Genomic DNA, 13,026 nt, shown 5'->3' on the forward strand with positions numbered 1-13,026 from the left:
AGCAAACTAGGCTGGAGAGAGACCTGAGACAAAGAGATCTGAATTATACGAGAGCCGACCAGGGGAAACACAAATTATGCAGTCAAGCTTCCCACATTTGGGGAAATCGCAGGGGCACCACACCCAGAGTGCAATGGGTGAGCCTTGCCCTGGGAGAAGCACCTTCATGATCATAGTATCTCACCTGGCAGGTAAGTAGGAGTTGGGCTAGAGCTGGGGAGGGTCGCTACTCGGGCACCCCCCTGTCAAGTGAAAGAGATCCAACTGAGGCAGCACAAGGGAACTCTCGAAAGAAGAACAAGGCTAGAGGAAGATCTGAGACAAAGAAATCTGACTTTTACCAGAGCTGACCAGAGGAAAGCACAAACACAGTCCCCCACTACCACAAATAATGCAGTCGAGTTTCCCACATTTGGGGAAATCACAGGGGTCAGCATACCCAGAATGCAATGAATGAACCTCACCCTGGGAGAACAATCTTCATGACCATGGTATCGCCTATGCAAAATAAGTATGATTTGGGATAGGGCTGGGGAGGGCCGCTGCTCAGGCACATCTCTGTCAAGTAAAGGAGATTCAGCTGAGGCAGCACAAGGGAACTCTCATCTGGGGACAACAACTGCAGGGAGAACACATATTTTCATATAAAAATCTTGGTCATGCTCTGGTTTCTCTTCAGAACGAACAAATCTTTCGCCTCTTACTAAAGATTTCCGTGGAGAGGCGCAAAACCGAGTTTTATCTCAATTTTTGCATGCCCCATCTTTTTGGGGTTTCTTTTACCGGTTTAAAGATAGAATGAGTGTGCTTTAATGTAAGCTCATTTGCATAGAAATGACAGTAAATGTTTATTTATGTTCAAACAGAACTTTCTTGACCATGCTACTTGCTTTAAAGATCTGGGAGCACATGGAATACAGTACAAACCATGCTTATAGCAAGGAGAAGCCAGGTGAGAAATCTGCTTTCTTTCAAATTGGGCACTCACTTTGATCTGAATGAGGACTGCTGGCACAGCACTCAGGCGACAGGTGGAATCTTGGTCATGCTCTGGTTTCTCTTCAGAACGAACAAATCTTTCGCCTTTTATTAAAGATTATCCGTGGAGAGGAGCAAAACTGAATTTTATCTCAATTTTTGCATGCCCCATATTATTGGGGTTTCTTTTATCAGTTTAAAGACAGAACGAGTGTGCTTTCTTGTTAGCTTTAATGTAAGTTTATTTGCATAACAATGACAATAAATGTCTGTTTCTTTTCAAGCAGAACTTTCTTGACCATACTAATTGCTTGAAAGATCTGGGAGCACATGGAAAAGAGTACAAACCATGTTTATAGCAAGGGGAAGCCTGGTGAGAAATCTGCTTTCTTTCTTTCAAATTGGGTGCTCACTTTGAGCTGAATGAGGACTGCTGGCATGGCACTCAGGCGACAGGTGGAATCTTGGTCATGCTCTGGTTTCTCTTCAGAACAAACAAATCTTTCGCCTTTTACTAAAGATTTCCGTGGAGAGGAGCAAAACTGAGTTTTATCTCAATTTTTGCATGCCCCATATCATACCTCCCAACTGTCCCGATTTTCGCGGGACAGTCCCGTTTTTTGGGGACTGTCCCGCTGTCCCACCTGCGGGCCGCAGTGTCCCGCGGTGGGGAGGACAATTGGGAGGCTCTGTCTGTCGCTGCCCTGCTTAGCAGAGCAGCGGTGAATAGACGCTGTGCGCATGCGCACAGCGTCTATTCACTGAAGTCAGAGGGAGAGGTGGCATGCCAGCGGCTCACAGAGCGCTGGGCATGCCCGCTCAGTGCCGAAAACGGGGGCGTGACTCGCGATCGCGGGTCCTCCCACGAAGCCACGCCCCCTTTTACTTAGGCCACACCCTTTTTGGGAGCGCGCGCGACTTCGCCGCGCGTGTGTCCCTCTTTGCGAGCCGACAAAGTTGGGAGGTATGCCCATATTATTGGGGTTTCTTTTATCAGTTTAAAGACAGAACGAGTTTGCTTTCTTGTTAGCTTTAATGTAAGTTTATTTGCATAACAATGACAGTAAATGTTTGTTTCTTTTCAAACAGAACTTTCTTGACCATGCTACTTGCTTGAAAGATCTGGGAGCACATGGAAAACAGTACAAACCATGCAGTATCACAAGAGCCTTTATTTGATCTTTCATGAAGATAGAGCAGAATTGAGGACACGTCAACAATTTCTGCCGAAGGTGGTTCATCTTTCCACATGGTGCCTTTGGCCACTGACACCTTCGTTGAGTCAAAGTCTCTGGCTGTGGTCAGAACTTTGAAAATTTATGTCACCAGAACGGTTCAGATTAGGAAAACAGAGGCTCTGTTTGTCCTGTATGCTCCCAACAGGATTGGGTGTCCTGCTTCCATGTAGACCATTATGCGCTGGATCTGTGGTAAGATTCAGCATGCTCATTCCATGGCAGGATTGCCGTTACTGAATTAGGTGAAGACCCATTCTACTAGAAAGGTGGGTTCATCCTGGGCAGCTGGTCGGGGAGTCTCGGCATTGCAACTTTGCCGAGCAGCTATTTAGTAAACACTTTTGCTAAGTTTTACAAGTTTGATACCTTGGCCGATGATAACTTCAAGTTGGGTCATTCGGTGCTGCAGAGTCGTACGCACTCTTCCACCCGTTCAAGAGCTTTGGTATAACCCCATGGTTCTTAATGTGACCCCAGCATCCTCTAGGTCGTATGAGAAAATAGGATTTTAATACCTACCGGTAAATCCTTTTCTCTTAGTCTGTAGAGGATGCTGGGCACCCGTCCCAGTCCATACTGTGTCTGCAGTTATTACTTGTGGTTATACACATGTTGTGTTATGGTTCTGGTCAGCTTTTTGCTGCAATTGTTCATGCCGTTGGCTTGTGTTCTGTTGAATGCCACGTTCTGCGGCATGCTTAAGGTGTGAGCTGGTAAGATGCTCACCTTAGTTTAACAATAAATCCTTTCCTCGAAATGTCCGTCTCCATGGGCACAGTTCCTATAACTGGAGTCTGGAGGAGGGGCATAGAGGGAGGAGCCAGTTCACACCCTTTGATAGTCTTAAAGTGCCCATGCTCTTGCGGATCCCGTCTATACCCCATGGTTCTTAATGTGACCCCAGCATCCTCTACGGACTAAGAGAAAAGGATGCCCTTGCGCACTATCCTGACTTCTCCTCCCGTCTGCTTACTTTGTGCCTTCCAACGCACAATGCAAACTAGAGGTGGTGCTGCAGGGCCCACACCCTTTTACTTGCCTTACAGAACAGCTCTGGAGCTGTTACAGTGCCCAGCTGCTGCAAGAAATCAGCTTGAATGCTTCAGGGGATGGGGCATGGCCAACATGAGCCCCACACCAAAGGAGGGTGGGGGTGTTTAATGAGAACTAGGGGTCATCCAAGCACTGCAAAAGGCCGCCATGCCCTGCACGCCCCTTTTCTCTTTTCATATGCAGATGAGGGTTCCAGCCAACTTTGGCCCACTGCTTGAATAACATCACTGTATGCAAATCCGTCTGCTGCAGACCTTCCCCCAGGAAGGCTTGTACTAGATGTTGCATATGGTTTGATATTTGATGGTGCTTCAGTATTAGGCAGCCTTCCGCCCTCCCATGTTCATCTGAAAAGATGTGGTCTCCCTGCAGTTGTTGTCCCCAGACGAGAGTTCCCTTGTGCTTCCTCAGTTGAATCTCCTTAACTTGACGGGGGAGGGGCTGCCCGAGCAGCCACCCTCCCCAGCCCTATCCCAACTCATACTTATTTTGCATATGAGATCTCTTGATCATGAAGATTGTTATCACAGGGTGAGGTTCATCCATTATATTTTAAAATAGGAAGGTACAAATTACATATTTGAATTGCATTTATGTGCTGGATTCAAATGTCCCCCCCCCCCCCTTCCTTTCTCAATTGTGCCCGTCAGCAGCTATTCTAAGGTTGCTGCCAATGGGTGTGACACATTAATTTCTTCTGTGGGGTACACTGGACTCCACAAGGATTCACATTGGGGTGTAGAGTAGGATCTTGATCTGAGGCACCAACCGGCTCAAAGCTTTTGACTGTTCCCAAGATGCTCAGTGCATTCTCCTCTATAACCCCGCTTCCATGAACAGGGAGCTCAGTTTGTAGTTGGTGCCTTCAGTAGCAGGCCACTTAACAGGGGCCTGCCTCAGGCAGCCTATTCTTAGCTATAAATTTTGACAAGAAAAGAAGAACTTGTTTTATGAGAATCTACAAGGGCTGCAGCAGGCTAGGTCTAATAGACATCTTTACTGCAGCTTCATCACTCCCAGCGGCGCTGTATACTCCCGTGCCCTGGTTGCTGGGTCACTGCAGCGGAGGGTCCGGTTTCATCCTAAGGTCAGTCACACACACACCACCCTTCCGGATCACGAGGCCGCTGATGAAGGGGAGCGTGGCCGTAGGGGGTGGACCGTGTGCGCACTGGCGTGGACACTGATTACTGGGCAGCCGCTCCACTAGCCACCAGGTACAGTTAAGGAGCACAGGTCTGGGGGTTTTTCTCCTATATTAACCCAATTTTGTACTGCCCGCAGCGCATTGTGATAGGTAATAGGGCCTGATTCAGGTTGGATTGCAATCACAATAAGCGATCCAACTGCAAAAATTGCTAAGAGCATACGCATGTGCCTGCATTTTCTGCGGCACCCCGCAGAGAATGCGATCGCCTCTGCCTGTCAATCGGGGCGGGGGGGGATAGGTGGGTCAGCAACACTCCATTTCCAAGTCAGGGATGGAGCGGTGCGGGGGCAAGGCTTCAAAATGGGGTCTGCAACGGAGGAGACACAGGGGGCGTGGTCACAGCGGCTGTATGACATCACATTCAGCCGCTGTGATCACAAAAATGGTGGCGGCTTCCTGCGCGCACATACAGTCTGCACCAGCAGGAGGCTACACCATTTTTTATGATCACGCTGAACTGCAGTGCGACTGCAATTACAGCATGGTCAAGAAGGGAGGCGTCATGCTGGGTGGCCATGCCCTTTCACTGTGCAGGAGCCAGCACTGCTCACACACTAGTCCCCGGGTGCAGCCCCCAACCCCCGGGACACCCGGAGCAACAAAATGTAGATTCAGGCCACCAGGCCACGCCCCTACCTATGAAACCATGCCTCCTTTTTACCATTGCGCTGCTTATCTGCGCGCACTGCATTACAATCTCCCTCGCCACCTCTCTGGGTGTCACCAGTGATAGTGACACCTCTGCCATGCTTGTAGCAGCTGGTCCTAAGATCTACGCCTCAAGCCCTGAGTGTTTGCCCTTGTGACTTGTTGATCATCATAGCGAAGCAGATGCTTACAGAAAACTGCAGGGGCTTAGATTGAAAATAAAAAAATTGATGGGTATAAGGTAGAGAGGAGCGGGTTCGGTTCTCCGAGAACCGAATTCCCCACGAACTCCACGTTGTTTACACTGGTCCGAGGCAGGCTCGGTTGTTCCCGCCTGACTCGGAAAACCTGAACAAGGGAAAATGTCATCATCCCGCTGTCGGATTCTCGCGAGATTCGGATTCCATATAAAGAGCTGCTTGTTGCCGCCATTTTTACTCGTGCTTTGAAGAGAGAGCGGAATGGACGTGGCTATGTTCTCTCAGTGGAAATCTCAATATCAGTGCTCAGTATCAGTGGTTACTTATTGCTGCTCAGTAATACTAGTAGTGTGTCTCTCCTGCTCAGTGTCAGTTCTCAGTAGTATCCTCATCAGTGCTCAGTATCACTGCTCATTGTCTTGTGCTGCATTGTGGTGCTCAGCATACTACAGTACATTACTAATAGTCCAGTGCTGCATCTTGCTGCTCAGTGTCAGTTCTAGTATCCTCATCAGTGCTCACTATCACTGTTCATTGCATTTTGGTTTTCTGTATACTACAGTAACATAGTAATATAGTAACATATAGTAACATAGTTTTTGAGGTTGAATAGAGGCAAATTGCCCATCGTGTTCAACCTGTTTTAAGTTGTGATGATTCTACATACTTGCTGAATAATGTTTTATGACTAGTTAGCTACTATAACTCATGTTACCCCCGGATTAACCATGTTGATATTTTAAGTATTATAACCTTAGATAGCTTTTTCATTCAGAAATGTATCCATTCCTTTTTTAAATCCAATTACAGAGTCCGCCATTACCACCTTCCCTGGCAGGGAATTCCACATCCTGATTGCCCTAACAGTGAAGATCATAGTATCTCACCTGGCAGGTAAGTAGGAGTTGGGCTAGAGCTGTGGAGGATTGCTGCTCGGGCACCCCCTGTCAAGTGAAGGAGATCCAACTGAGGCAGCACAAGGGAACTCTCGAAAGAAGAACAAGGCTAGAGGAAGATCTGAGACAAAGAAATCTGACTTTTACCAGAGCTGACCAGAGGAAAGCACAAACACAGTCCCCCACTACCACAAATAATGCAGTCGAGTTTCCCACATTTGGGGAAATCACAGGGGTCAGCATACCCAGAATGCAATGAATGAACCTCACCCTGGGAGAACAATCTTCATGACCATGGTATCTCCTATGCAAAATAAGTATGATTTGGGATAGGGCTGGGGAGGGCCGCTGCTCAGGCACATCTCTGTCAAGTAAAGGAGATTCAACTGAGGCAGCACAAGGGAACTCTCATCTGGGGACAACAACTGCAGGGAGAACACATATTTTCAGATGAAAATCTTGGTCATGCTCTGGTTTCTCTTCAGAACGAACAAATCTTTCGCCTTTTACTAAAGATTTCCGTGGAGAGGAGCAAAACTGAGTTTTACCTCAATTTTTGCATGCCCCATCTTTTTGGATTTTCTTTTATCGGTTTAAAGATAGAATGAGTGTGCTTTAATGAAAGCTCATTTGCATAGAAATTACAGTAAATGTTTGTTTCTTTTCAAACAGAACTTTCTTGACCATGCTACTTGCTTGAAAGATCTGGGAGCACATGGAATACAGTACAAACCATGCTTATAGCAAGGAGAAGCCAGGTGAGAAATCTGCTTTCTTTCAAATTGGGCGCTCACTTTGATCTGAATGAGGACTGCTGGCATGGCACTCAGGCGACAGGTGGAATCTTGGTCATGCTCTGGTTTCTCTTCAGAATGAACAAATCTTTCGCCTTTTATTAAAGATTTCCGTGGAGAGGAGCAAAACTGAGTTTTATCTCAATTTTTGCATGCCCCATATTATTGGGGTTTCTTTTATCAGTTTAAAGACAGAACGAGTGTGCTTTCTTGTTGGCTTTAATGTAAGTTTATTTGTATAACAATGATAGTAAATGTCTGTTTCTTTTCAAACAGAACTTTCTTGACCATGCTACTTGCTTGAAAGATCTGGGAGCACATGGAAAAGAGTACAAACCATGCTTATAGCAAGGGGAAGCCTGGTGAGAAATCTGCTTTCTTTCTTTCAAATTGGGTGCTCACTTTGAGCTGAATGAGGACTGCTGGCATGGCACTCAGGCGACAGGTGGAATCTTGGTCATGCTCTGGTTTCTCTTCAGAACGAACAAATCTTTCGCCTTTTACTAAAGATTTCCGTGGAGAGGAGCAAAACTGAGTTTTATCTCAAATTTTGCATGCCCCATCTTATTGGGGTTTTATTTTATCTGTTTAAAGATAGAACGAGTGTGCTTTAATGTAAGCTCATTTGCATAGAAATGACAGTAAATGTTTGTTTCTTTTCAAACAGAACTTTCTTGACTATACTAATTGCTTGAAAGATCTGGGAACACATGGAAAAGAGTACAAACCATGTTTATAGCTAGGGGAAGCCTGGTGAGAAATCTGCTTTCTTTCTTTCAAATTGGGTGCTCACTTTGAGCTCAATGAGAACTGCTGGCATGGCACTCAGGCGACAGGTGGAATCTTGGTCATGCTCTGGTTTCTCTTCAGAACTAACAAATATTTCGCCTTTTATTAAAGATTTCCGTGGAGAGGAGCAAAACTGAGTTTTATCTCAATTTTTGCATGCCCCATATTATTGGGGTTTCTTTTATCAGTTTAAAGACAGAACGAGTGTGCTTTCTTGTTAGCTTTAATGTAAGTTGCCATAGATGCAGTGAAACACATGTGTAGGGCACGGCGTGTCCGCGTGTATTTGACTCATGTGAAATGTTATAAAACAAAAATATATGATTATGATGTTAGCTGTTAGTCTCCACTAATAGGGAATAGAAGCTGAGCTATAAGAAAGGAATACACTAGATATGATGTCACTTAGCAATTACAATGTCTAAAGTGCATACAGATAGCTACTAATAACTCTTGATAAGAAAGTATATCAGTGTGGGTATATTTATATGATGGGATATTGGGACTAGTGAATATATATCACTCCTGCTGTCCAGATTGGCAATAACCAGACAATTATGATAAGAGTAGAGATGTCACATGGGCTGCTATAGATATTAATTTAATGCTGTATGTGTCATTTGTTACAAATGGATACATTTTCTATGAGTCAGCCTAGCAGCTGCATGTTCTAACAGAACACTATCCTCACACAGAATCTGCTAACCTTGAGATAACTAAATGACAGTGTGTAACAGTCTCTTTACTATAAGACTGTTACAAAGTAATATATATATTTGAAGTCAGTCTAGCAGCTGTGTGTTCCAGCAGTTTATAAGACAAAGAAAATCTCCTATTGTGGAATCTAGACACATGGGACTGCTGGCCTGTGTCATACTATTTCTATGTAATACCAGTAACATGTATATAACTGTTACATAATTGTTACAAATGGATAAATCTTTGAGTCAGCCTAGCAGCTGCATGTCCTAACAGGACACCATAAATCCTTTACAGTGTAACAAATTGATTGGTAACACTTAAAGGCTGGAGAGCAGTTATATGCCTTACTAGCATACTCAATATACCACATTATTACACCAGTTACCACGATTATTGACAGCGCATTTGATATATTATATTACCCTCACACTGAGTCTGTTTACCTTTAGATAACTAAGTGACCGAATATGTAACAGTTTCTCTATCATAAGACTGTTACAAAGTGAGATAGATATATTTGGAAGTCAGTCAAACAGCTGTGTGTTTCAGCGGTTTATAAGAAAATTCCTCATTGTGGAATCTGGACCACTAAGGGTTATTATATATATAGCACATGGAATTGCCACATCTCCCTATATGATAATTTCATTACACTGTAACATAATAAGAATTAACTCTTTAACAGTGTAAATAGAGAGTAATGAATCTCTGACACATGGAATATATTATTTCTTAGATGAATTGGATAAACCATTATGACAGACACTTTGCTTCTTAATAAGAATTGAGGTGGCTATACCTCTAAGGAAAGCATTATTGCCTACGCCTAGATCAGATTAAATAAGATCTGGCTGAATATATGAAGGAAGGTTGCTATTTATATGAGAATTGGAATTGCTATATTCCTTAAGGCAACCCCACCGATTGATATATGTTGTCAATTAAGTATATCTGAACGGCTATATCTGGACCAGATTTAATAAGATCTGGCTGATTATATGAAGGAGGGCTGCTATTTATATTGGAATTGCCATATTCCTTAAGGCAACCGCACCTGTTGGTATATCTCGCCAATTAACTATATCTAAACAGCTAAATTAAAGCTATTCATCATTTTTTTAGTTTGGATATTAATAAATATGATCTTTCCATGATCCATAGAGATTTCCCTATCAAGTGATTCCTTATCCGATATAGAAAGCTATCCCCCTGTGGTATTGAATTTAGGAATATAGTCTTAGGGGACACAGAGAAATAAGTGATCCCCATCTACCTAAGCACCCCACAAATTGGAGGTTAGCTTACCGGTTATACTCAATCACCCCCACAAATTCGCCAATGGGGATGGCTTCCCGGGAGGTAACCCCTATTGAGTGAAGGGAGTATATAGGATACGACCCAGTGGTACCTGACGACATAGATACTAACAGCTATTTAATAACATTACGCTAGAAAGTGATTATTAGCAACATATATATCTATATAAACAACCCCGCCAGGGTTGTGCCTTCAAAAATAATCACACACGGACACGCTTTTTAAACCTTTTTTTCACATCTCTTTATTCTTCTTATGCACATGTATGTTAGTTCTGTGATTTTAACATTTATGTTTCACTGCAGTTTGGGATAATAATATTAATATTTATCCAATTTTAATACATACTTAATAAAGGTTATATTTTATGATTCATTCATTCTGTCCAGTGCGTCAACAGTGCAGATTTCTTCTTGTTTTTTCTCCCAAATTCTATAACAATGACAGTAAATGTTGTTTCTTTTCAAACAGAACTTTCTTGACCATGCTACTTGCTTGAAAGATCTGGGAGCACATGGAAAACAGTACAAACCATGCAGTATCACAAGAGCCTTTATTTGATCTTTCATGAAGATAGAGCAGAATTGAGGACACGTCAACAATTTCTGCCGAAGGTGGTTCATCTTTCCACATGGTGCCTTTGGCCACTGACACCTTCGTTGAGTCAAAGTCTCTGGCTGTGGTCAGAACTTTGAAAATTTATGTCACCAGAACGGTTCAGATTAGGAAAACAGAGGCTCTGTTTGTCCTGTATGCTCCCAACAGGATTGGGTGTCCTGCTTCCATGTAGACCATTATGCGCTGGATCTGTGGTAAGATTCAGCATGCTCATTCCATGGCAGGATTGCCATTACTGAATTAGGTGAAGACCCATTCTACTAGAAAGGTGGGTTCATCCTGGGCAGCTGGTCGGGGAGTCTCGGCATTGCAACTTTGCCGAGCAGCTATTTAGTAAACACTTTTGCTAAGTTTTACAAGTTTGATACCTTGGCTGATGATAACCTCAAGTTGGGTCATTCGGTGCTGCAGAGTCGTACGCACTCTCCCACCCGTTCAAGAGCTTTGGTATAACCCCATGGTTCTTAATGTGACCCCAGCATCCTCTAGGTCGTATGAGAAAATAGGATTTTAATACCTACTGGTAAATCCTTTTCTCTTAGTCCGTAGAGGATGCTGGGCACCCGTCCCAGTCCATACTGTGTCTGCAGTTATTACTTGTGGTTATACACATGTTATGTTATGGTTCTGGTCAGCTTTTTGCTGCAATTGTTCATGCCGTTGGCTTGTGTTCTGTTGAATGCCACGTTCTGCGGCATGCTTAAGGTGTGAGCTGGTAAGATGCTCACCTTAGTTTAACAATAAATCCTTTCCTCGAAATGTCCGTCTCCCTGGGCACAGTTCCTATAACTGGAGTCTGGAGGAGGGGCATAGAGGGAGGAGCCAGTTCACACCCTTTGAAAGTCTTAAAGTGCCCATGTCTCTTGCGGATCCCGTCTATACCCCATGGTTCTTAATGTGACCCCAGCATCCTCTACGGACTAAGAGAAAAGGATGCCCTTGCGCACTATCCTGACTTCTCCTCCCGTCTGCTTACTTTGTGCCTTCCAACGCACAATGCGAACTACAGGTGGTGCTGCAGGGCCCACACCCTTTTACTTGCCTTACAGAACAGCTCTGGAGCTGTTACAGTGCCCAGCTGCTGCAAGAAATCAGCTTGAATGCTTCAGGGGATGGGGCATGGCCAACATGAGCCCCACACCAAAGGAGGGTGGGGGTGTTTAATGCGAACTAGGGGTCATCCAAGCACCGCAAAAGGCCGCCATGCCCTGCATGCCCCTTTTCTCTTTTCATATGCAGATGAGGGTTCCAGCCAACTTTGGCCCACATCTTGGATGACATCACCGTATGCAAATCCGTCTTCTGCAGACCTTCCCCCAGGAATGCTTGTACTAGTTGTTGCATATGGTTTGATATTTGATGGTGCTTCAATATTAGGCAGCCTTCCACCCTCCCATGTTCATCTGAACAGATGTGGTCTCCCTGCAGTTGGTGTCCCCAGACGAGAGTTCCCTTGTGCGTCCTCAGTTGAATCTCCTTAACTTGACGGGGGAGGGGCTGCCCGAGCAGCCACCCTCCCCAGCCCTATCCCAACTCATACTTATTTTGCATATGAGATCTCTTGATCATGAAGATTGTTCTCACAGGGTGAGGTTCATCCATTATATTTTAAAATAGGAAGGTACAAATTACATATTTGAATTGCATCTATGTGCTGGATTCAAATGTCCCCCCCCCCCCTTCCTTTCTCAATTGTGCCCGTCAGCAGCTATTCTAAGGTTGCTGCCAATGGGTGTGACACATTAATTTCTTCTGTGGGGTACACTGGACTCCACAAGGATTCACATTGGGGTGTAGAGTAGGATCTTGATCTGAGGCACCAACCGGCTCAAAGCTTTTGACTGTTCCCAAGATGCTCAGCGCATCCTCCTCTTTAACCCCGCTTCCATGAACAGGGAGCTCAGTTTGTAGTTGGTGCCTTCAGTAGCAGGCCACTTAACAGGGGCCTGCCTCAGGCAGCCTATTCTTAGCTATTAATTTTGACAAGAAAAGAAGAACTTGTTTTATGAGAATCTACAAGGGCTGCAGCAGGCTAGGTCTAATAGACATCTTTACTGCAGCTTCATCACTCCCAGCGGCGCTGTATACTCCCGTGCCCTGGTTGCTGGGTCACTGCAGCGGAGGCTCCAGTTTCTTCCTAAGGTCAGTCACACACACACCGCCCTTCCGGATCACGAGGCCGCTGATGAAGGGGAGCGTGGCCGTAGGGGGTGGACCGTGTGCGCACTGGCGTGGACACTGATTACTGGGCAGCCGCTCCACTAGCCACCAGGTACAGTTAAGGAGCACAGGTCTGGGAGTTTTACTCCTATATTAACCCAATTTTGTACTGCCCGCAGCGCATTGTGATAGGTAATAGGGCCTGATTCAGGTTGGAATGCAATCACAATAAGCGATCCAACTGCAAAATTTGCTAACAGCATACGCATGTGCCTGCATTTTCTGCGGCACCCCGCAGAGAATGCGATCGCCTCTGCCTGTCAATCGGGGCGGGGGGGGGGGGAGGGGGGTCAGCAACACTCCATTTCCAAGTCAGGGATGGAGCGGTGCGGGGGCAAGGCTTCAAAATGGGGTCTGCAACGG

General features: G+C 45.1%; 10 non-coding genes across 10 annotated transcripts; 7 read left to right on the forward strand and 3 right to left on the reverse strand.

The window, feature by feature from the left end:
* Nucleotides 1-36: 36 nt before the first annotated feature.
* On the reverse strand, nt 37-199 carry LOC135019027 (U1 spliceosomal RNA). The gene has a single exon (XR_010216641.1). It is a non-coding gene; the product is annotated as a U1 spliceosomal RNA (small nuclear RNA).
* A 152-nt stretch (nt 200-351) lies between these two features.
* On the reverse strand, nt 352-515 carry LOC135018775 (U1 spliceosomal RNA). The gene has a single exon (XR_010216409.1). It is a non-coding gene; the product is annotated as a U1 spliceosomal RNA (small nuclear RNA).
* Nucleotides 516-659: 144 nt separating this feature from the next.
* On the forward strand, nt 660-775 carry LOC135019091 (U5 spliceosomal RNA). The gene has a single exon (XR_010216691.1). It is a non-coding gene; the product is annotated as a U5 spliceosomal RNA (small nuclear RNA).
* Nucleotides 776-1,045: 270 nt separating this feature from the next.
* On the forward strand, nt 1,046-1,162 carry LOC135019113 (U5 spliceosomal RNA). The gene has a single exon (XR_010216712.1). It is a non-coding gene; the product is annotated as a U5 spliceosomal RNA (small nuclear RNA).
* A 286-nt stretch (nt 1,163-1,448) lies between these two features.
* On the forward strand, nt 1,449-1,561 carry LOC135019114 (U5 spliceosomal RNA). Its single transcript, XR_010216713.1, has one exon. It is a non-coding gene; the product is annotated as a U5 spliceosomal RNA (small nuclear RNA).
* A 4,819-nt stretch (nt 1,562-6,380) lies between these two features.
* LOC135018833 (U1 spliceosomal RNA) lies at nt 6,381-6,544 on the reverse strand. Its single transcript, XR_010216466.1, has one exon. It is a non-coding gene; the product is annotated as a U1 spliceosomal RNA (small nuclear RNA).
* A 144-nt stretch (nt 6,545-6,688) lies between these two features.
* On the forward strand, nt 6,689-6,804 carry LOC135019089 (U5 spliceosomal RNA). The gene has a single exon (XR_010216689.1). It is a non-coding gene; the product is annotated as a U5 spliceosomal RNA (small nuclear RNA).
* Nucleotides 6,805-7,074: 270 nt separating this feature from the next.
* Nucleotides 7,075-7,190, forward strand: LOC135019090 (U5 spliceosomal RNA). The gene has a single exon (XR_010216690.1). It is a non-coding gene; the product is annotated as a U5 spliceosomal RNA (small nuclear RNA).
* A 286-nt stretch (nt 7,191-7,476) lies between these two features.
* On the forward strand, nt 7,477-7,592 carry LOC135019071 (U5 spliceosomal RNA). Its single transcript, XR_010216671.1, has one exon. It is a non-coding gene; the product is annotated as a U5 spliceosomal RNA (small nuclear RNA).
* A 275-nt stretch (nt 7,593-7,867) lies between these two features.
* Nucleotides 7,868-7,983, forward strand: LOC135019101 (U5 spliceosomal RNA). The gene has a single exon (XR_010216700.1). It is a non-coding gene; the product is annotated as a U5 spliceosomal RNA (small nuclear RNA).
* The last annotated feature ends 5,043 nt before the right edge of the window (nt 7,984-13,026 follow it).

The sequence above is a fragment of the Pseudophryne corroboree genome, unplaced genomic scaffold (assembly GCF_028390025.1).
Source record: "Pseudophryne corroboree isolate aPseCor3 unplaced genomic scaffold, aPseCor3.hap2 scaffold_330, whole genome shotgun sequence".
Taxonomy (NCBI): domain Eukaryota; kingdom Metazoa; phylum Chordata; class Amphibia; order Anura; family Myobatrachidae; genus Pseudophryne; species Pseudophryne corroboree.